Consider the following 22,960-nt stretch of genomic DNA (forward strand, 5'->3'; position numbering starts at 1 on the left):
ATTAAGATTTTTCGTAAAACGATTCGAAGAACTTTGTGGGTTCCTTGTATTACTTTGTAAATAAGCCTCCGGTTCTTCAGAGAACCATTAGATAATAAAAAGAACCCGTAGGGTCTTTAAAGAACCTTAAATTTTCTCCAAGAACCTTTAGGTTCTTCAAAGAACCGGCAAAGAACCGCGAAGAACCTTTTAGATTTACAGTGTATGCACGAAGAACAAAGGTGGACATATCCCTTATTGGTCTTGCTATTAAAGCAAACTTAAATCCAGGTGTGCTAAAGTTATGAGCAGCTTTTTTTTAACTTTTTTTTATATTCTAACTTTGATTAAAGATATTTAGTGAGAGATACTTGTTTTTTTTTCTCTTAATGTAATTAAAAAAAGTCAAATAAATATGTTTCCTTTTTTATAAATCCTTGAATTTCTTGTTTTTTACTTATAATTCATTTTTAAAAAAAAAACGCAACTTAAACCTAATATGTGCTAAATTTTTAAGCAGTATTGTATCTGTTATTCTGCAAGTGTTCATGAAGCAATGCATAAATTATCTAGATTTGACATCGGAGTTATGCAAAACAATAACGAAAACGGGTATCAAAAGATTAGTATGTGATTATGAACATAGTGAGTTGTTTTATGACTGGTTTACTGTAAGAAATCCATTCAATACCGATGATTGGAATCTATATTCATTAACTACTGGTGTTTTGTCAGTCAATGGTGAAGATCTTTTCAACTGTGACGAGACTTGTCTCGACGGTCTTAAGTTCAATGAAGTTTAAAAATAAATAATACATTTTTTACTTTAGATGTTTTGACCAATAGCGTTAAACTAGACAAACAAAGTAATTTTTGTGTTGATTGAACAATCCTTTTTAATAAGCTTTTTTTTTAAATAATATTTTAATTACTCCTTTTTAATAAGAAAACATTCAGTTTAGGCTACTTACTGCGAATTAGATAATGCAATATTTACGGCCTTGGAATACAGTAAAAAAAATTATGCATATAAGTCACATATTGCAATGATTTGCAATGTGATTTTTAATTAAAAATCACATTGCAAATCATTGCAATATGTGACTTATATGCATAATTTTTTGTATTTAATTAAATACACCGAGCTACAATAAAAAAGTAAAGAATCTTTAATATAACAGAGTTATATGAATAAGAATCTGTTATATTGATATACACTCATATATCAATATAACAAATTATTATTCAAAGACCAAATATTCTGACAGTGAAAGAGCTTCTCAACGCCCATTTGCCCCGCAAAAGACATATTTGCATTTTTATATGCCATGCTTTTTTTATCTATAGCAAAGGTTATACTCTATGTAAATTAAGCTTTATAAAAAACTTCACAAAAGCTGTATTTTTAGTAATATAGCTGCATAATCGAGCAAAAAAATTCAAAAGATAATAAAATTATTTAAAAAAATTACCTTGATTTTGGCAAAATACACTAAAACTTATGAAAAGATTTAGCAAATCAAAAACATGAGCGTGTTTTGATGAAAATGTTTGATTCGTGCAGAAAACGACATTTCAGCAAGCAACGATTAAGTAATAAGATTATTAAAAACTATTTTAAAAGCAATCATTTTAGTATTATTAGCAAAAAACGGCATTAAATTTAATTACTTTTCAAACTTTTAAGGAAAAAAGTGAGACTTATTTTTGCATTTTGTTTATTTTTCCTAAGTTATTATATACATAGATTAACGGATATATACATCATAATGTACACAAATTGACTAAAAAAAAGGTAATTTAAAAAAAGGTAATTTATTACCTTGATATTAATTTTTTTTTAATTATTATAGGAGAAAAAAAAAAGTTTAAAAACTCAAAAATACTTCTTTTCTTAATTGATAGATTGCCAGCCCAAACCAAAACCCTCAGTCGATGTAGCGGCACTCCTTGCATGTTTTACCTATTTAAGTCAGTCGATGTATGTACATCCATTAAGTCAGTCGATGTATGTACATCCTACCAGCATGTTCAACCTATTTAAATCAGTTGATTAGTGATTAGTTAGACACCTATTTATATCAGTTATTAGTGGCAAAAAACTTTCTTACAAAAAATTTGCAAAAAACTTAGATAAAAACTTAGTCTGGACTTGCCATTATATCAATATCTCAGCTGAGTTATACATACAGATCTCTTGTAAAAAAATTTAACAATTGTAAAATATCTGTTGGTCATGCAAAAAAAAAAAGCAATTAGAATAATTGAATTTCTACTTGAAAATGCACTGCAAATTAACAAACTCTCTAATATAACTCAAATTTAATTTTAAATTGTTTACTTATACATGGCTCCCATCTCTATTTAACAAATAATCTACTCTACGCAATGCAAAAAGCAGTCATTCATTTCATTCTACAAGAAATTCTTATTGAGATTTTATGGTAAATACTTTTTTACAAACTCAGCAATAATGGAATTCAAAATCAATCAAAGACACTAAATTTTGAGTAAATTAGCTTTCTAGGTTCATGAGTTAGATCGCCATTAGCTTTTGACTCCAAGACTTTGATTGGATTTTTGACAATTTGTTGGCTAAAATAGAGAAGCATTGAAATTGAATTTTTTTAAATTAAAGTATTGTGTTGGCTAAAAAGTAATTACCGTTTTTTCAAAATAAAGTCTTTTTACAATTTATTTTAAATTTCAGAATTAATCTTCAACAATATATGCACCATCATTGTCTGTGACTTCGTGTCAACGCTTAGGCGGTGAACGAATTTGTAGAACTCTTTAGACTTTAAATCAAAGAGGTAATCAAGGTACTGTCGGAGTGCCTGCTCGTTATCAAATCTTTCATTGCGCAAGCTGTTGCTTAGTTATTGGTGCAAACAATAATTTGTAGACATTAAATCGGGCACGTAGGATGAATGAGAAAACACTTCCCAGCCAAACTGGAATAACGATTGTCACATCAATTTTGTAATGTGAAGACGGGGGTTGTCATAAAAGAAATAAACTTTGTTATCCCGCAGACATTTATTTAAGATTACTGTTTGAAGCTTGTTAAGTTAGGCGCAGTAAGTTACTGCGGAAGAAGATCTACCAAACCAAAAACAACACCTTTTGCGAGTGTAGATTAAACTTTAAAGTTAGTTTTTACGGTTGTTCCAGCCCTAGCAACTGACGCGTATTGGTGAGTTTGCGTAAAGTTCCCACTTCTCATTTTCGGTGACAGATATGCAGGTGCCCATGTGCTGACCTAGCTAACCAGCATTTAGTTGGTGTACTACTAAGAAAACGTGCACAATTTAAACAAGAAGAGAAGTACTGATGTTAAATGAACTCACAATGGTTTCAACACGTGTTAGCGCTTAAGATTTAAACGCGCGCATCAATGATATAAAATATTTTGATGTTAGTTCTAAAAGTCATGGCCAGTGAAAACAGACTTTGGCAAAAACTGATTTGCTGTCTTTAAGCTTTTGGACTTACCAAACAACAATTCGAAAAACAACAATCGATAGATTTGTTACCACAAAATAGTGTGAAATTATTGGTACTAAAATAAATTGATAATTAGCAAAGCAAAAATTTACAGCTTTTTTTCAAAACATCTTTAAACAATATTTTCAAACAAGGTAAAAAGTTTAAAGATTACCATTCTTTATAAAACAAAATTTTATAAAGTAAATTGAAGAAATTCATACAGTTTTTCTAAAATTAAAAAATATATTTTTAATTTAGTTTTGCTTTTCAATTTTAATCATGAAAATGGCAAAAAGGAAGAAGTAAAGTGGAGAAAAATGAGAGGAAGTTAATACTTTACATTGAGCTTTTCAAATCGAAATATTTCATGATATGTTGGCATATCAGAGTATGATCAGATGTCATACATAAGTTTTAAAAAATGTTTCTGCTATTTATTTATTTTTAATTGCGTTTAACTAGAAATATGCAAAAAGGGCGCTCTAAAAAAAAATACATTAATTTTTACATCTCCATTTCCAACAAGGCTGCAAGCAACCACTAATAGAGTTGGAAATTACCGGAAGGAAACTGGAGAACTTGCGTTTCGACAAATAAAAAAGTTTCGTTCGCGAAGCGAATAGTCGTAGGCCCAGAATTAACTTTATTTAAGATTTAAGAATACAATAAAAACTAAAGAAAACCAAGAATATCTATTTTACTGCTAAAATCACAATTATTTTAAGATCAATATTTATAAATTTATTAGATTATTATGTTAATCAATAAACAAAATCCTAATTTGCTAACTTTTCATACGTAAGTTATAAATTCAAATTTTTCTTTGAAGCTATGCCAAAATAAAGATGCACGTTTAACGAAACTTGGATCACTGAGTTTAGATTTAGAAAAAAACACGATCACAAAGATAATGAAACTACACACTGCACATTATGCAACGCATATTTTAAATATTGAACATGGTGAATATTTTGATGTTGAATATTTGCAATTTCATAAGCATAAACAATCCGCTAATAATTCGTATAGTTTTTTGTAAAGTTATATATTATTATTATAATAGTTATTCCTTAAAAAAAACATTTTATTTAAAAACATAAAAGCAGACCTAAGTAATAAAGCTGAACAAATAGTAAAACTGTTATTCTAACGAATACTCCCAAAATTAAAGCAACAATAATCCAAAATACTTATAAAAGTTTATGAAAAAATCTGTCTGAGATCTGTTGGAGATTTCAATAAAAAAAGAAAATTTAGACAAAAAAAAAGTATAATAAAATTTTTAAAATAATTTGCGATATATAAAAGTTTGACTAATTTGATAAACTTTATCAAATAAGACAGACTAAAACAACACATAAATGACTAAAACAACACATGAATGACTAAAACAACATGAATGACTAAAACAACATGAATGACTAAAATAACACATGAAAGACTAAAATAACACATAAATGAATTTTAATCTTACACAAGTTTTTCCCAGAAAAAACGTTTCGTATTAAAACTAAAATTTCTTAATAACAAATCTTTTCAAATATTTAAAATGCAAGAAAAGTTATAGAAATGTTAGATTAAAATTTATTGGAAAAATTATTTGGAATTATTTAAACAGCAAACATCTTTATAAAAAAAGACTAAAATAAAAACATTAAAAACCCACAAATTTAAGTCATAAATATATGCTTGATAAGACTATCATACTAGATTGAATTGTCATTATTTTCGACTTAATTTGCGGTTGGCTGCAATATAAGGTTACTGGTGAAAGTTCCAATTTTTTATTAAAGCTTGTTTATCCAAATCACTTAGCTATATGCCTTCCTTTTATTTTGTAAATAATACTTTCTTTGAAATTATAATCGTTACACGAGCAAAAAATATACGAGTTCATACGAGTAGAAAAAAAGAGAAAATTAATCTCTTAACTTTTAATTTCTCAAATATTTTAACGCCTGTAAATTCTGCAAACATTGATTTTCAAACGTGTCGCACTTAACTTTGCGACACTTTAATTAAAGTTATAATGTCAATCAAATGGTAATTAGGAGCCACTGATATAAAAGGTCAGAAAAAAGACCTTTTTCTAATTTTTTGGATTTCGATGGAAATTAAGAATGGTAAAGGAGGGCAATAAGGTCAGCAAAGCATAAACTAATTTTCTTTATGCTATTGTGTAAAATAAAAATGAATAATTTTTACATGATAGAGTTCTACTTTAAAAACCAGGGAGTAGTTTAAAACATTTCTTGGGTTTACAGCTTTTAACCATAATTAATTTAAGTTTCAAGACATACGTATTTTTGACGGCAGTTTTTAGTTTCGTTTGAAGTTAATAAAAAAACTTTGCCCAAATCAAGGTCTGATAGTTTTGAATTAAAAGATTTATATTAATTTGTTTGTTTTTGTTTTCTTTGAAAGTAAGCAAGTTAAATCTTGATATAGGAGGTACTTTTTTGAAGTTACACGGTTTACATATTTAAAATTGAACGTTATTTAAGAACATTATTTAAAAGCTATTTCTTTTAGTAAAAAAGACTGAGTTATAATGCACTTTAATTACAAAGGAGATGATATTTAAATTAAGTTAATAAAAATTTAACAAAGTCTTGATGAAAATATAAAATATACTTGTTCTTACTGCCCCGCCTCTTTTTTTTTGCGATTTTTTTTAACTTCTTATCAGTCCTGAGACTATATGAAAGTTTTTTTTTCAGTATAAAGTGTAGGATAAAAATAATTTTGAATTTCATAATACTTATTTATTTTAATATATGAATTGAAAGTATATAAAAAAGTGATCTCAATGTCCTCAGTGAAATTTTAGTAGGTTAATTTTAGAATCTCAATGCCCTACTTTACCCTATGTCATAAGGTAAATATTTACCTTGAAAATCTAAGCTTGATTTTTATTGAGATTCATAATCTTGCCTTATATACTCAAATCTTTTACAATATGTTTGCTCCTCTTTTTTTTATAAACATTGAAACAGAATGGCATTGAAAGCAATAAGTAGGTATACTTGGCATTAAACGCACGATAGCAAACCTGACCACGCATATTGCCACGCTTCCGAGAGCAAACTGAGCAACAACAATGAATTATATCTTATATAAAAGATAAATAAAATATTAAACATTTTAATATTTTGCAACTGTATAAACTAATAAGTTATACTAGTTATCTAAAGAAAACATTCTAAAAGTTCACAATAACACTAAAAGTTCACAATAATAGTCTTTTTATATATATACCATTTTATTGTGCCAAACCAAATGACTTCTCGACTGCAAAGTATTTAGCTACCATAAAGTTTTCTTTTCTTTTTTCAGAAACATTTTTTTTCTATTTATCGAATACACTCCATTATAACTGTACAAATCGCCATAATTTGCAAGTATTCGTCAGCACCGTCACAGAGACATTTCTCGACAATCTAAGAATTATTATGCAATTACTTATCAATTTTTTTTTAATTATACGCAAATCGAAATATTCAATGTCACTAAATTCTTGTACTTAAGTTACAATAACGTCATTAATCCCATGTCACCATGAGTCTCAGAATGGCTCGATTTTTAGAATTCTGAGAGATTTATTCTATTCACTTTAAATCACTCATTGTTATTTACAAACTTAGAAATTGTTTGTTTGATTGTTAACTCAAACTTCATTGGATTTGTTAATAAAATTTTATTTTGGTGTAAAGTACAAACTGAAGGTTTGCATTTTGGTTTAGGCAGCAAAACTTTGAAAAAACAATTTTTCGTTTGGGAAATTTATTTTAATTGCTATAATGTTTTTTATGACAAAAGAAAAATATTGTAACTTGTGTCTTATTGTATTCCAGCCCTCTTTTTTTTCTTCTTGTTGTTGTCCTATTAAAATGTCAAAAAGATTTTGTCGCAGTCATAAATTAGTTTCTGTAATAAACTTAATTATATGTTGTCATAAATTAGTTTCTACTAATTTATGATTACTAACTTATAAATAAATAAATGCACATACTAAATCATATATGTAATGTAATGACACGATCTAAATAATGATATACTATGATTAGTGATGATATGATATACTATGATATACTAAATTATATAAATACTTAATATATATATTAAATTATGGTATCATTTCATAATATACCAAAATTCTACTTGAAAACTGATTAAATTTTCAATTCAAATTCAATTTAAATTTCAAAAAAATTTAATTAAAAAACTGCAGACTTTTTACTACTATAGTAGCGTTTAAAATGTTGAAAAGTTGAGCTTAAAATGTTGACTTTTTTTTTTTGGATGCAGGACTCTTCTATAATTTTTTTTGCTAAAATAAAATAAAATAAAACTAAAATACTTCATTAGCAAAATCAAAGTATTCAAAATAAAAATTATCCATTTCATATACGTTTTTGGAACATTAATTTTATAGGACTATATAAAGATGGGACAAAAAAACTTGTAATGTCTTGAATAATATTTTTTATCTTGCTTCCACCATATAACTTTCTTATAATGACTTATCCAGTTACGATATGGACCTTAAATTTTGTAAATGGTGTCCATATACATAATATACAAAAACGTATTAATATAAAAATATATAAAGTTATACACACATGAGTGTATTTAACATAATGTTTTTTTCAGATATTTTTTTTCAAAAATTTCAAATTTTAATGATAGTTATAATCACATCTAGCTAGGAAGCTAAAAGACAACAAATAGCAGACCTCTTGCCGGAGCCAAACAATAAGGCATATTATGAAGACTGTTAGGGTCTATGGGCAACCAAGTTGATGAAGAATAAATTCCCCAACTTCTAACAATTTATACATTTGTCAACTTTCTAGTAAAACATTCTTTGCATTTATATCTTATCTTTCTAAAATCTGTAAAGGAATATTATCTTCATAATAAATTATGAGATCTGTATTTTATGTCTTATTCAGCTGGATCATTAATCAATTTATTTATCTTTTTAAATTATAACAATGTTTTAATTCTTTTTATTATTGTTTTTTTGTTATAATAATTTGTTTATGCGACACAATGGTCACAAAAAGTGACCAACGGAGCCGTCCAGTTACGTAGACCTGGGAGATATAAAAATAGAAGTGGATTGTAGATGATATCATTGGGTGAGAACCATAAATGAATGTAAAGACTATTTTGTAGGATGAAAAAGATTTAAGGACTCAGGGATAGGGTGAACAATAACTCACGCTCTAGTCATCTTAAACAAATGATAAAACAATAGTCTATGAGTAAACAATTCAATATAGATCCGCTGGTTTATTAATGGCAACCATGGCTAAAATTATCGCACCATACAAAAACAATATAATAAAATAACTAGATAACAAAATATAAAGTAAAATGATGAAAAATGATTGTTCAGGCAATATATATATAAAAAAAAACAGCCCGAGACCTGCACTAACGCACTTACAGTTTCTTTTATGGCTGAAATGTGTCTTATAAATATAATAAGTAAATACCACTCATAAGCATCGAAATTAAGTTAAGTTTGTGGTTAGTACAAAAGTAGTTAGTACAAAATATGGTAGAAAATATGGTAACTGCAATAGCATGAGAAATATAAATCTTACCTGTTAAGTCAAAAAATAGCTATCACACAAAATAGACTCAGATGATTAGCCAGAGATAAAAAAGTACAGACATATAATCAGTAGACAGAGAAAATAAACAGATGAGACAATAAATACGATTTTTTACTAATAGCTTATAACCACTGAAAAATGTATTGTTAAAAAACAATATTATTGACTAAACGACCAAAAGAACGTTAGCAAACACTTGTGCAACCACAACAAACTAACTTAGCGACGTCAGATCAAGAAAACTAGATAGAAACAAAAAACCTAATGAGATCGTGTCTAAACTTATCTAGTAGTATAGTTCAGTACATTCCAACCAAGAATGCATTTGTTATAAAAATACGCTAATATGTATTTTTGTGGAAAACTTTCGCTTCTCACAAATATGTGGTCTCATTCACACATTATAATACAAATCTGAATAAATATACAAGGATAAGGTCAAGAAAAGATTATGAACAAAAGTATATAATAAAGAACAAGTATTTGATATACTGATTTTAGAGACTGTTGATGTCTACAGGTGTGATGGTGTAGTGCATTAGTATGTACCATTTGGTCGTCTCGTATGGTCCCGTATTGTTTTCATTCACTTTCAAATCGGGTGAATAGAAAGCTAAACACACTCACTCTTTGCGCTTATGGGCTAGCACATCAGAGCCAGACGTAAGACATACAGAATGGATTTCAATTGATCGAATTGATGCACACAGTCACCGTAGGCCACAAGCCATCACTCTTAGCCAAGAGAGCTACTGCTCCGTGCTGATGTGTAATGATGCGCTATGGAGTGAGATTTTAGATCCGAGCACATAGTCAGCGAGCGCCGATCCAACGTGCATTGTGGAGCTTCCAAAAAAACGTGTGCGTGAGTGTCAGCATAGTCATTAGGTTATTGAGTGCCATAACCACATCCAGCCTAATGTCTATTTTGTCGTTGTGGTGTACATTGGAAAAAGTCGGGGCTCACAAGCCACAAAGAATAATTTTAATTGGTAATGCGACAATAAACTATGAGATCTGTATTTTATGTCTTATTCAGCTGGATCATGCTTCATACAAGTGACTTTTAAACCAATAAGATTTAAATCAGTGTGATTGGTTACTCTGACATGGCTGTTCAACATTGATTCCATTTTGATTAGCAACTTTGTTAATTAATTGTTAACCAATTAATTAACAAATGATTAATCAGTTTATTATTATTTTTTAATTGTAACAGTGTTTTAATTCTTTTTATTCATATTTTTTTGTTATAATAATTCAACAATTCGAAAAAAACAACAACAAACTTATTTTCACTTTTTCGCTACCAGTGAGAAATGTAAACAAATAATACATTTACAGAACAGCCGTAAAGTAGCGCGACCACCATTTACAATACCATATGGAAAAAGTTGTTCTAATCTTTGGAAGCACTTTTTATTGGAAAGTAAAGCAAAATCATTATACAAGTGCAAACAATGACATCAGAAAGAGTCGTAAATACTGGTAATAACTATTAATGATGGCACTGTTAATAACTTATGTTTTTTATGATCGTATCTGATAAAGAAGAGAAATAAAATTATAAGAAGTTGTATTTACTTTTTTTAACTGTAAGAATTTATTTTTAAAAGTTAATCAAAACTAATCAATTATTTTTTCGAAAATTAATCATTAATCGATTAATTTGAAATACAGATTAATCTACCACTCCTATTAGCAATGTCAATCAACAATATTTCATGTGTTATAGGATTGTGACAGAAGAGGTAATTGAAAAATCTTTATCATTAATGCAGGTATTATTTTTTCTTGCATATATCAGACATGAATATTTTTAAATTTATTATTTACTTTAAAAAGAACATAAAATTTTATAAAGATGTTAAGTAAAGATTCAAGATAAAAAACTAAAACCGAACTCATTGACTTATTTATGAAAGCCAATATATTTCTTTATAAAAGTTAAAGCTAACAATTATAAATGCTAATAAACATTTATAACTATCAATGTCATTTGTAATAAACATTTATAACTATCAATGTCATTTGTAATAAATATTTATAACTATCAATGTCATTTATAATAAACATTTAAAACTATCAATCTCATTTGTAATAAACATTATAACTATCAATGTTGTTTATAATAAAAATTTATAACAATGTCATTTGTAATAAACATTTTAACAATGTCATTTGTAATAAACATTTATAACAATGTCATTTGTAATAAACATTTATAACAATGTCATTTGTAATAAACATTTATAACTATCAATGTCATTTGTAATAAGCATTTATAACTATCAATGTTGTTTAAAATAAACATTTATAACTATCAATGTCATTTGTAATAAACATTTATAACAATACCATTTGTAATGAACATTTATAACAATATCATTTGTAATAAACATTTGTAACTATCAATGTCATTTGTAATAAACATTTATAACTATCAATGTCGTTTGTAATAAACATTTATAACTACCAATGTCATTTGTAATAAATTTTAGCTATTTTGTTTGCAAAACCTTTTTTTATTAAAAAACATTTATAAGAACTTATGTAGTCTTAAATTTAACTTTGGAACAATATTAATCTAAGTTTTAACAAACTGTATTTTAATAAATAAAATAAAAAAATGAATACATAAAATTAAAATGTTTAATTTTAAGCTCCTTTTTAAAATTTAGCAACCACATAAATCTTTAAAATCCTATTAATTTAATGCACTAAACTTTGGCTTTTTTTTTTTTTTTTTTTGCAGCCTACTCATAGAAGTTCCTTTTTCTTAGTATTCAAAAACTAATTTTTTTTTTTCTTGTTAATTCACCTCCCCGAGGCCCAGAAGGCCACTACAGACGAGGAGGCAACCTAATTGTGGTTAAAACCCTCTCTCAACTCTATAACTCCAAAACTTGAACCTTGACGAACAAGGCCGCTGCGCGGAAAAACAAGTTGAGTGCGGTACTACCAGGAACGTGGTGGGAATCGAACCTGGAACCTCTTTCTTATGAAGCGACCGCTCTACCACTACATTACTACCGCATTATTATGCCGGAGTCGACAAGACTATTGCTCAACAACACTTTGTACAAATTTGCCCCTCAAAAAAACCCTTTAAAATTTTATTTATGTAAAATAAATCAAGCCCTCACTAAGAAAGATAAGAATACAGCAAGTAGAAGAAGCAAATAAAAAGAAATTTGTGAGGGTTTTGGATATCACTAAATCTAATCTTGCAGCAACTTGGTAACAACTAAATAGCATGCTTATAAATAAACATTAGTAATAGTTTCTAATTGGTTTGCAAAGACATCAAAATGTTTCTATATTAATATTTTTAATATTATTCCCATTATAAAATACTCACAATTTTTATATTAAATAGGGAAATTCTTATTTTATTGTGTAATTAGTGGCTTTCTTTTCTTAAGCAAAAATAAACTTCACAACTCTAAATATGATTTTATAATTTTTAGCTATGTTGATTAAAACTTTCATGAACTTTAATAAAAAAGCATTTAACATTTAATAAATTTAAAAATTTGAAACAAAATTAAAAACATACCGCAAGCTTTTCTAGTATGATGGCTTTTTGTTTGTCATTAATTGTTAAAAGATTTATGATTTCATCATGTAACTAAAAGGTTTATGTTTTATATATTTTTAAATAAACACTATAAACAAATATGGAAAACAAAACAAAAAAGTATTATATATCATTTTAAACATTATCTATTTAATACAAAGTCCTTTATGCTAAACACCAGCACAGTATAAATATAAATATTTAAGAACATTTTTAATATATGACTTTGCAAGCCTTAAGGCAAAGTTTCAACAATAACTGCAGCACTATTTTTATAAAACTCAATATTCAAAAAGTTGAAAAAAACACTTTTAAATAATACTAATTTTAATACTGGTATAGATAAAGAATACTAAAACAAAATCAAAAGATTTGTTCTAGAAAACTGTTTAAATCAAATGTCATATTTGGCAATTTAAATTCTCAAAAAATGTTTTCACAACATGCTCACACTGGTTAGAGCTAAACTTTTTTGAATAGATAACAGTGCTTTTTAATACAAAGTTAGCATAATTTAGTGTAAATTGTCAAATTTTCAACTTACATATGCATTTTACATTTTTGTTATGGCCTCCTATAATCTACAGTAATATTTGTTATGTATTTTTAACTCTCATATGTAACTTTATTTTTAAGAAAACAGGTTTTGCATTTTGTTAATTTGATTACTCTTTTGGTTATTAGCAGAATTTAAATTAAGTATGACAATGCTAGGTTTTGTTAAATACTTAATGTTTTCTTGATTTTTTTGATGAGACAATTTTTTTTTTCTTTTTAGTCTATCCTAAAAATGTTGAAAAATTTGTGGGAGCTTTGTATTTTAATTTTTATTTTTCAATAAAATTGTTTCAAGTCCATATTTTTGTTAGATTTTATTTAAAAAGAGCATAAACGTAAATTTTGTCATAAATAATTAAGGAACAGGAACAATTTGGTTTTGTACAAAATATTTTTAAAATGAGTCTTAAAATTGTTTATATATTTAGTGATATATACTAACTTGATCAGTTAAAATTTGAACAATTTCAAACTTTTTCTTAAACAATTTAATCAATCATAATGATTTTATTTAAAAAAATGCATAACCTGTTAGTTTTTGTGTTTGAGCAAATTTTTTTTAAATCTGATTAGTTTTTACAGCGTCAAGTAAAGAGTTTTAAAATGCATTCAATAATATTCAATATAAGTATTCAATATAAATATTCAATATATATATTCAATATAAATATTCAATATAAATATTCAATATAAATATTCAATATAAATATTCAATATAAATATTTACTGAACATTTATATATATTCACATAAATTTACTGAACTTACTAATGGCCTAGTATGAGTTTGACTACTTTTTATCAGCCAAAAGCAATAAACTGATTTTCTGTATTTATCAGCTTAAGTGTATTTTTTTTTGTGAAGATATGAACTTGTTTTGTTGGAAAACCTCCTTAATAATTGCACTGCAATGTTAGTGATTTTGGTAACTTTTTTTTTACTTGCTTTTTCTGCGTAGAATAAGTTAAAAAGCGTTTTTGTTTAAAAGATTGCTATATAATTGTCAGTATCAAAAATTTACTCTTTAGTCAAACATCTTTCTAACAAAATTGCTAAAAATTTAATTAAAGTTTTAATAAGAGAATTTTTAATCAGGTTGTTGCGAGGTTGTACCAAGTATAATTTAAACGTGGAACATGCCATATATTGTTTCTTGAAAAGATACAATTCTAGTTTTATTATTCAAGTTAAAATCAACAATATAGAAAATGAATAAGTATAAACAAGGAAAATTAACAAAAGCTAAAAATAACTATTTTTGTATTTAAAGATAAATTTTGAAGCACTTTTTGAAAAACAAATGATTACAATTTTAAATAACTTCAAATAACTAAGTTACATTTGAACATTAAGTTTGAGTTGCAAGGTTGAATTTAAAAATTACAACTTTTCAGTTCAATTAATTTACAGTGTGCTGCATAAAACAGTAAAATAATAAATTAAAAAACATTAAAACAATAAAATGCTACATAAAAGAAAAAAACACTATAATGGTGACAATTGATTTAAAAACTTAAACAAAGTTTAATTTTATAATTTGAAACATAGAAATGTAATAATATATTTTTAATAGACATTGTTTATTATTAAATTAATAAAAAAATAAAACAAATTGATTACTGTTTATTAGACAATAATTATTTACTTTTATTTTTAATTCAATAATTATATAACAGATAACAATAATTAAAAAATAAGTTATTTTTTATTTATATTTAGAAGAAACTCAACAGGATTTGTAATTTAAAATCAAATAATTCAAATATAAAAATAAAATTATTATTGTGTGATAGAAGACATAAAATGCATAAATCAACTGTAATTAAAATTGATACTTGGTAGATTTGTTTGATTTGTTTAAATATCTAATTACATTTAAAATGAAAAAAGTAGTCAAGTCACTTAAAAGTAGAACTTGTCACATAGGTGTTCAGCTTGCAGGACTATTAAATAATCTTTTTATCAGTAACCTAGGTAATCTTGTTTGAAAAATTGTTCAGCTACAAGCTAAATAACTCATTTTTGAACTGTTCAAAAACTCCATAATTTTCTAAAATGCCTGAAAATATTCAACATATTCAAAAATATTATGGATGCTATTCAACATATCACCAGATATTGATCTAAGAAGTCTGCTCAATCCTAAAAATTTATTTGGCGACAGCAAAAACATTATTGCAAAATATCTATATCATTATAAATTTCTATATCATTCTATACATGTTAATTAACCAGTTTTGAAAAATATATTGTTTACATAAAATACATAACATAAACCCTATAACTATATACATACACTGCCCTTTTTATATAAAGGATATATTATGAAAATATATTGTATAAAGTATATATTGCGAGAAATAGTGAAAAAAGAACAAAAAGATGCAAAAAGTAGAATATCAATTTTATTTAATTTTATTCAAAAAAATAAGATAAATTATTATTAAAAAAATCAATTCAATAATTTTAATGTATTTACAAATACCTTTCAAAAGATCCAGAAGAACATGCGTTCATTATATCAGCAACCATAACTTTAGGAACTTTCTATCAACAAAATTGTTTTTAACATTAAAAATATTGAATTAATAATTAACTGTTATTATAGCCCATTCTATTTTTTTGTCATTGAGTCATTTTAACTTCTATTGTAAAATGACTTTGAAATTTTGAGAATTATTTAGAAATAATAGTAATTAAAACTAAAAATTAAAAAATCTTACACCAGTCATTTCAAAAATATCATTAGCCATAATTATTTCTCCTAATTTTAGACGATGAGCACTCTGTAAATATGTGATTACCTAAATCAATGTTGACAATATGTTAATATATAAACTATAAATATTTATATATTATTAATAACAGGTGTTGTGTGATAGATGATCTCCCCATGTTTTGGGGTATGTCCTGGTACATACTTTCACCTAAGAAAGTATATTCTAGAATAAATTTTTTCAGGGGATACATTATTTCCTTCCGCCTGTAGCTATATAAATTATATATTTTTTATATATAAATCAATGTTAACAAACAAATGGTTTAAAATATGTAAACTGAGTTCTTAGTGTTATTATATCTTCCAAACCCTGAACGAACTTGGAACCTCAATTAGTTGAATTTTTACTAATTCTGACAGATTTTTAATTCTTATTGATTTAAAAATCTGTATATAACAATTAAAAATCTGTATATAACTATTAACTTTCTTTATTAACTAAGTATAAAATCATCCCCTTAAGTTGTGCCTTGATTAATAATGATTCAAAATTTGAAATTTAAATTATTAGCTAACATCAAATATGATTCAACAACAGATTTTTACAGATAGTTTATTCTATTTATTAAATACGTCAAAAAATATGTCAAAAATTTTTTTAAGATTGCTAAAGAAAAATTCAAGAGCTATAACTGAAAAATGCATAAATGGATGGTGGTGAAAAATGCATAGATGGATGGTGGTGAAAAATGCATAGGTGAAGCTTATAATCACCATAAGCTCATATAAATATAATGACAGATTTTGTTAGTAGTAGTTTAACAGCTTTTTCTTTTTTTTCTAAGTGCTATCCATTACTAATGTTAATTGTTTTTCAACTTATTTTCTTAATGATAGCACAACATTAACAACAAATTGGTGAAATCAAAAGTTTTCAAACTTTAAATGATTGTTATGGCAGTTGCACACTTTTCCTGTTAGTTCTGAATCCATTGAAAGATTTATCTCCTCCTCAATATTCTCAATATTTAAACAAAATTAGAAATTTTAAAAAAAATTTAAAAAAATTTCAAATAAAATTTAAAAAAGAAAAAAAGCTGAAACTACAAAAAACTTATGAACTATTTAAGATCAAGATGTAGATGTTGATGACTTTGTTTTAAGTTTTCAAGTTTGAGTAAAAACTGCTCCAATAAAAAATTTATGAAATACCAAAAAAAAACAAAAAAAAACACCAAACTCAAATTTTTATTGTCATTAGGACAATTGGCAAGTGCAATAAATACTTAAATCACAAATTTTAAATTTTTCAGTAGAGAGAAAAAACATTATGACTCCTCCAAATATGTAAATATTAAAATTTTTTTTTCCTCTATCATAACATGTATTTGTGTTGCAAAAGTTATCTAATAAAATACCTAAAACATAAGTTAGGCTTAGAAAAATTGAAAATATGATTAGGACTTAAACTGTTTCTGCACTCAACTAGTTTTTAAGGACAAAAAAAACGTTCATTATGAATTTTTTTAAACAGCAATCATTAAATGCTTATATTTTTATTCATATTATTATTCAAAAATAAAGTTATAGCAATACCAACATGAAACCGACAACATTTTGGACCATTGTATCATTGGCAGGTGCAGTGATTGGCCATAAAGTTGGATAAAGAGTCGATTGAAATGTTGATTGAAAGATTCTTTGATGGGAGGGCTAGAATATTTGAAGGAAAATCAATATCTATATTCTGGCAAGCAGGTTTCAGTTGTGATTACCCGTATTTTTTTAGAGTTATAGTGCAACTCTTTATATTAAGTAGGAGCAAACTTTGCTTTTTGAGCTAATCTTCTTGTGGCACACTACTCCTTCCACCAACCATCAAAATCATTTATGTAAGTGGTATGTAGCTTGGCGATGTAAAATTTATAACTGGATTAAGCACACAACTCTTTATATTCGTGAGATGTATATATATTAGATCATGTTTTTGTATCATCCTATTTATAGTACAAAAATATTGATTGTTTGGAAGATATAAATGCCCTTGAAGTTTTTTATCCCAAAACAATTCATCCCATTGTTATTTTAAGTAAAAATCCTGAAATGAGATTGGGGGTAATGAAATGGAAGGGGGAGATTTTGCATAAAATCAGACAGAAGTGTGACTGTGTTTTCACATTCTGCACATAACTAGGTGACACTTAAGAGTTTATAGTAAAATGTTTGTAAATATTGAGTTTAGTAAGAGCAGTCCTTTGCTGCATCACTAATAGAGGAGCTCTTGATTTTTACATCAAGTTCTTCATATTTTATGCATCTACATGTGGATGCCCAAACCATAATAAAAAGATGTTTCGAAAATAAGATGAAACACATACTTCACATCCAAATCAGGGTACTTTTTTTTAACAAGGATTGCATTTTTTTATGAGTTGGACATAAAAAATAACTGACATCTTTGGTACCGCAGTGGATAATCTAGGTGGGGAATGAGGAAATATGCTCATATACTTTAAAACAAACTTCTAAAATACTTCACAGGATTAAACTAAAAACTAACTTGGAATACATTGAAAACAATCAACAAAACAAAGACTGACAAGAACAGCTGTTTAGACAGGTAAAAACACAGCTAATGCTTGGCATGTTGTAAGTACATGGCAAGACTGGTAGAGGGCTCGCTTCATAAGAGAGAGGTACGAGTTCAATCCCCGCCTCGTTCCTGGTAGTACCGCACTCAACTTGTTTCTCCGCGCAGCGGCCTTGTTTGTCAAGGTTCGTCTTTTGGAGTTATAGAGTTGAGAGAGGGTTTTAACCACAATTAAGTAGCCTCCTCGTCTGTAGTGGCCTTCTCGGCCTTTGGGGAGGTGAAATAACAAACAAAAAAAAAAAAACAAAAAAAAAAAGACTGGTCATGTGATATATACACATCTTGCCATTCTAAGCTTCTTTTCATCAAAAACAATTTTTCATTTATTTTTTATTAAAGTGATTTCTGCATTCACTATTGAATTGTTGAGCAGCATCTTGAGTATTAATTTTTATTATTTATTGAAATATTATTAATTGTTGATTGGAATATCAATTGGAACTTAATTTATGAATGAAAAAATAATAAATTTGAAAAAATAAAATTTGAAAAAATAAAAAATTTGAGACTGAAATATTTGTAGGTGGGTTTATGTTCTTGGATTTGGATTTTTGGGTACTAAACTTGAGTCAATTCCAACATACCAAGAACTTCACATAATAAAAAAATTAGTCAAGTTAGATTATATATCTGTCTTTGAAGATGAGTCAATAAGATTATGCTAAAACTTTTCAAGTTTATGTACCTTCATTTTTCTTTGTTTTTTTTTAATGTCTATTTCGATTACAATTCTTACCTTTTGCATATCTCCATCTGAAGATTCAAATAGCTGTTCCAAAGCCTAAATGATATCATGACTATTTAAAACACATAAAATATTGATTAAATAACTGAAAAAATAAAATAAATTTATGAAAAGACATCTTAGGCAAACAAAATATAAGTTATAAAACAAAATCTTGAATGCTTTGAACTTTAAACTTTGGTGAATTAAAGGTATTGTAATTTTGTTTTGCAGTCTATAAACCAAAGAGTGTCTTAAAAGTAACTTGAAAAAATGACAAGTGAGCAAAGGGTGTCTTGATAGTAACTTCAGAAAATGACAATTAAGTAAGGAATAAATTTTGTTGGGAAGACACATAAAAAGGAAATAACAACTGTTTGAGCAGTAACCATGCTGACAACATGATCAGTTTAGTAAAAATTTAGATTTTAAATTGAATTTTTTAAAAACAACTATCAACATTTTTTTTTCATACAATGAATTCCAATTGAATTTTTTTAAATTGACAATGCATACATAATTAGCTTTTGATTCAACAAATATTTTCAGGCTTCTATTTTGCAACATGCAAATAATTAAATTTTTTGTAAATTTAAAAGCCCATCATGATCAATTTTACTTTGTGTCACTTTTTTATAACATTTACCATTAAATCTTGGATTTTTTTGACCCTTTTTGAGCTTTTTTTTTGAATTTTTTTACTCTTTCACATTTGTCATTTTCTCAGTACTCCCTTCACAATTGCCCAATGAGATTTAATGATTCGTTACTCAAGACAGTTTGATTTGTAATGCTTTGAATGATAACAATAGAGATGACCTGAAAGCATTGAATGATCTTTTTTACAATTTAAATACTGTTGTATTTTGATGAATTGAGCCGAAAATTCATCCTTTTTGTTTGATGAAATATGAATGTTGATTTTTCGTGTCCAGTTCAAGAGACCTTTATCGACACGTCTGGTGTTGTTAATAGTTGAGGGGGTCGTCGTCAAATGACGGGAATATGCAAATAAAAAATTTTTATTGACACGTGAAAAATGAGGGGGTCGTCGTCAATTGACGGGAATAAGCAAATAAAAATTTTTTATTGACACGTGAAAATTTATTCAGGAATTTTAATTTATTTAATGAAGCGTGACGAAAAAAAGTATATAAAGAGTGAAAAAATGAAAAATAGGTTCATAATCAATGGAATCGAAAAATAAACCGTTACAGCAATTTCAAACTCCAACAACAATGGCAGTACTTCAACCTTATAAACCAGATCCTCCAATAGATAATGGTGGTACGCACGACTCGCATGGGAATCGTATGCGATATTTTGAAGTGCGTTAATAAAGGAGAAATAGTGACAATATTAGCAATTTCGAGCTTGTTTATTGTTATTGTAGTGGGAGGATATTTATTTGGAACGTTATTGGGAGTTTTCATATTACTTGGAACAATGTTGGGATTATATATTTGTAACAAAATAATAAAAAACGAATTGTAAATTTTTTTATGTTATATATTATAATAATTTAAGGTTTAATATTTCTAATTCCGTAAGAAATTCCTCCAGAAATAGCGCCACCCAAAACAGCTTTTGCAATCGTAGGTAAAAGAGGTATAAGACGACTTCCTACTGTAGCTAAGGGTCCTATAAATTTTCCACGCATGCATCTTCTTCGTCTTCGTCCGGCACCTTTTAGAGGTGGTAAATAAACTCTTCCTTTCCCTCTTCTTTTTCCAGCTCCTTGTAATGAAGGTAAAAAGACTCTTCCGCAGCCTCTTTTTTTACCTTTACCTTGCATAATTGTTTTTAATGGAAGTAAATATTGCCCTTTTCCTCTTTTTTTTCGCATTTTATGAAGAAGGATGAAAAATAGAAAAAAAAAGTATAATTTTTTTTATAATGATCTATTTAAATAGTTAACAAAGATGTCTAGATGAGTTTTTTTCATGTATATCATATGTTTAATTCGGTTAATTTATTACGTGTAAAGTCAAAAGCGTATTTTTGCCAAGTGGGTAATTGTTTTTGTATGTATTTAGCAGCTGCAATGGTTGTTAAATCTTTTACAATAAATTTTTTTTTATTTATCCGACTTTTTTACGTAATTAATATCTGTTTTTTTAATATGATTTCTTTTAACTTTAAGTAAATTGCTAGTTATTTCCATTCGCGTTGTAGTTGATCGTTTGTACTTATTATTATTTGATTGGTTGTATTTATTATTATTTGATTAATCATTTTTTTTCTATTACATTAAAAAAAAAGTTAACATAAAAATTCAAATAAACAAAAAAAATATAAACAAAAAAATATAAACAGTTAAAAAAAAGACTATCAAAATTTTATTTTTCTAGAAAAATATTATACATAAAATTAGTTTTTTTCTTTCATAAGATTTCGCTTTCTAAAAAAATTTAATTCTCTAAAAAAAAAAAAGAATGCTAAAATAATTTTTTATTTTATATAAAAAAATTTTAATTTTATTTAAAAAAAAACTAAACTTACGAGAAGGCGAGTAGTCAATCCTTTGCCTTTTTCTTAGTCTTTTAATGAAACTGATGACCACCTCTAGCCGTTTATCTAAAAGAAAACAAATTATTGTTATAAAGTTATTATTAATATTAAATTTTTTTTTTAAAACAAGTGAAAAATTACCCAACGCTGCATTGTTTGGTTTGACTTGAGCAATGGTTATTTTTTTTCCATTTTTAAAAATAAATGTTTTTTTTAAATAAGCCCTCGTAGACTTCTTCTTCTATGATTTCGTATTTTATATTATTAATGGTAATATAATTCATTTTCTTTAACTAAAAAAATAATAAGGTTCATTTATATAAAAATACCATGTTATTTTTTGTAATAAGCAAAAATATATATAAATAAAATATATCATTTTTTTATAAAATGCCTAAAATAAGGTATACTCCTAGATCATTAAACACTGTCAACATGGCGCGTACAAAAACAACAGTTCCTAAAGCAAAAAAAGCAGTTCAAACACAAACGAGTACAAAACAGAGTTCAACATCGACACAGACTGAAAGTCAGTATTTACCAAGCAATTGTAAAAGAATATTATCTTGTTTACAAAGAACAAATAACAGGTATAAAGATAATAAAACAAACCGCAAACTTGGAAGAGTTGGTAAAAGAATAAAACGCTGGGTTCATACTGCCGAATCATATGTCGATATTAAACATCAATTAAAAGAAGCAAACATAAGACGAAAAAATAGAATAAAATTATATATTTATATAAAGTTATAATTGAACATAAAAAGTTTTTTTTATATGATATTTTAATTTGCGAAGGGTACTTTTTCGTTTATGGTTGTTGTTGTTGTTTTTTTTTTTCTAAAAAAAATAAAAAAAATTCTTAAAAAAAAATATATTTTTTTATAAAAAAAATATTTATATAAAAAAAAACTTACTTTTTGTATGGGTATATTAATTTCTTGCGGTTTTTCTTTACTTTCAATTTTAAAATCAACCCCTTCTTCGTTATATATTACATAATGAACTTCGTCATCTTCAATGGTGATGATCTCTTTTTTTTATCTTCTGTCGTAATATCTTCTGGACTAAACTCGAGTTCTTGCGGATTAAATTCTACTGATTCCATTTCGTTTGTAGGATTT

General features: G+C 26.5%; 1 long non-coding RNA gene across 1 annotated transcript; it reads right to left on the reverse strand.

Annotated features, from left to right (window-relative positions):
- Positions 1–6,785: 6,785 nt before the first annotated feature.
- LOC136075334 (uncharacterized) lies at positions 6,786–12,728 on the reverse strand. Its single transcript, XR_010635845.1, has 2 exons — positions 12,655–12,728; positions 6,786–6,908 (listed from the first exon to the last, which is right to left on the reverse strand). It is a non-coding gene; the product is annotated as an uncharacterized LOC136075334 (long non-coding RNA).
- Between the last annotated feature and the right edge of the window lie 10,232 nt (positions 12,729–22,960).

Source organism: Hydra vulgaris, chromosome 01 (genome assembly GCF_038396675.1).
Source record: "Hydra vulgaris chromosome 01, alternate assembly HydraT2T_AEP".
In the NCBI taxonomy this organism is placed as follows: domain Eukaryota; kingdom Metazoa; phylum Cnidaria; class Hydrozoa; order Anthoathecata; family Hydridae; genus Hydra; species Hydra vulgaris.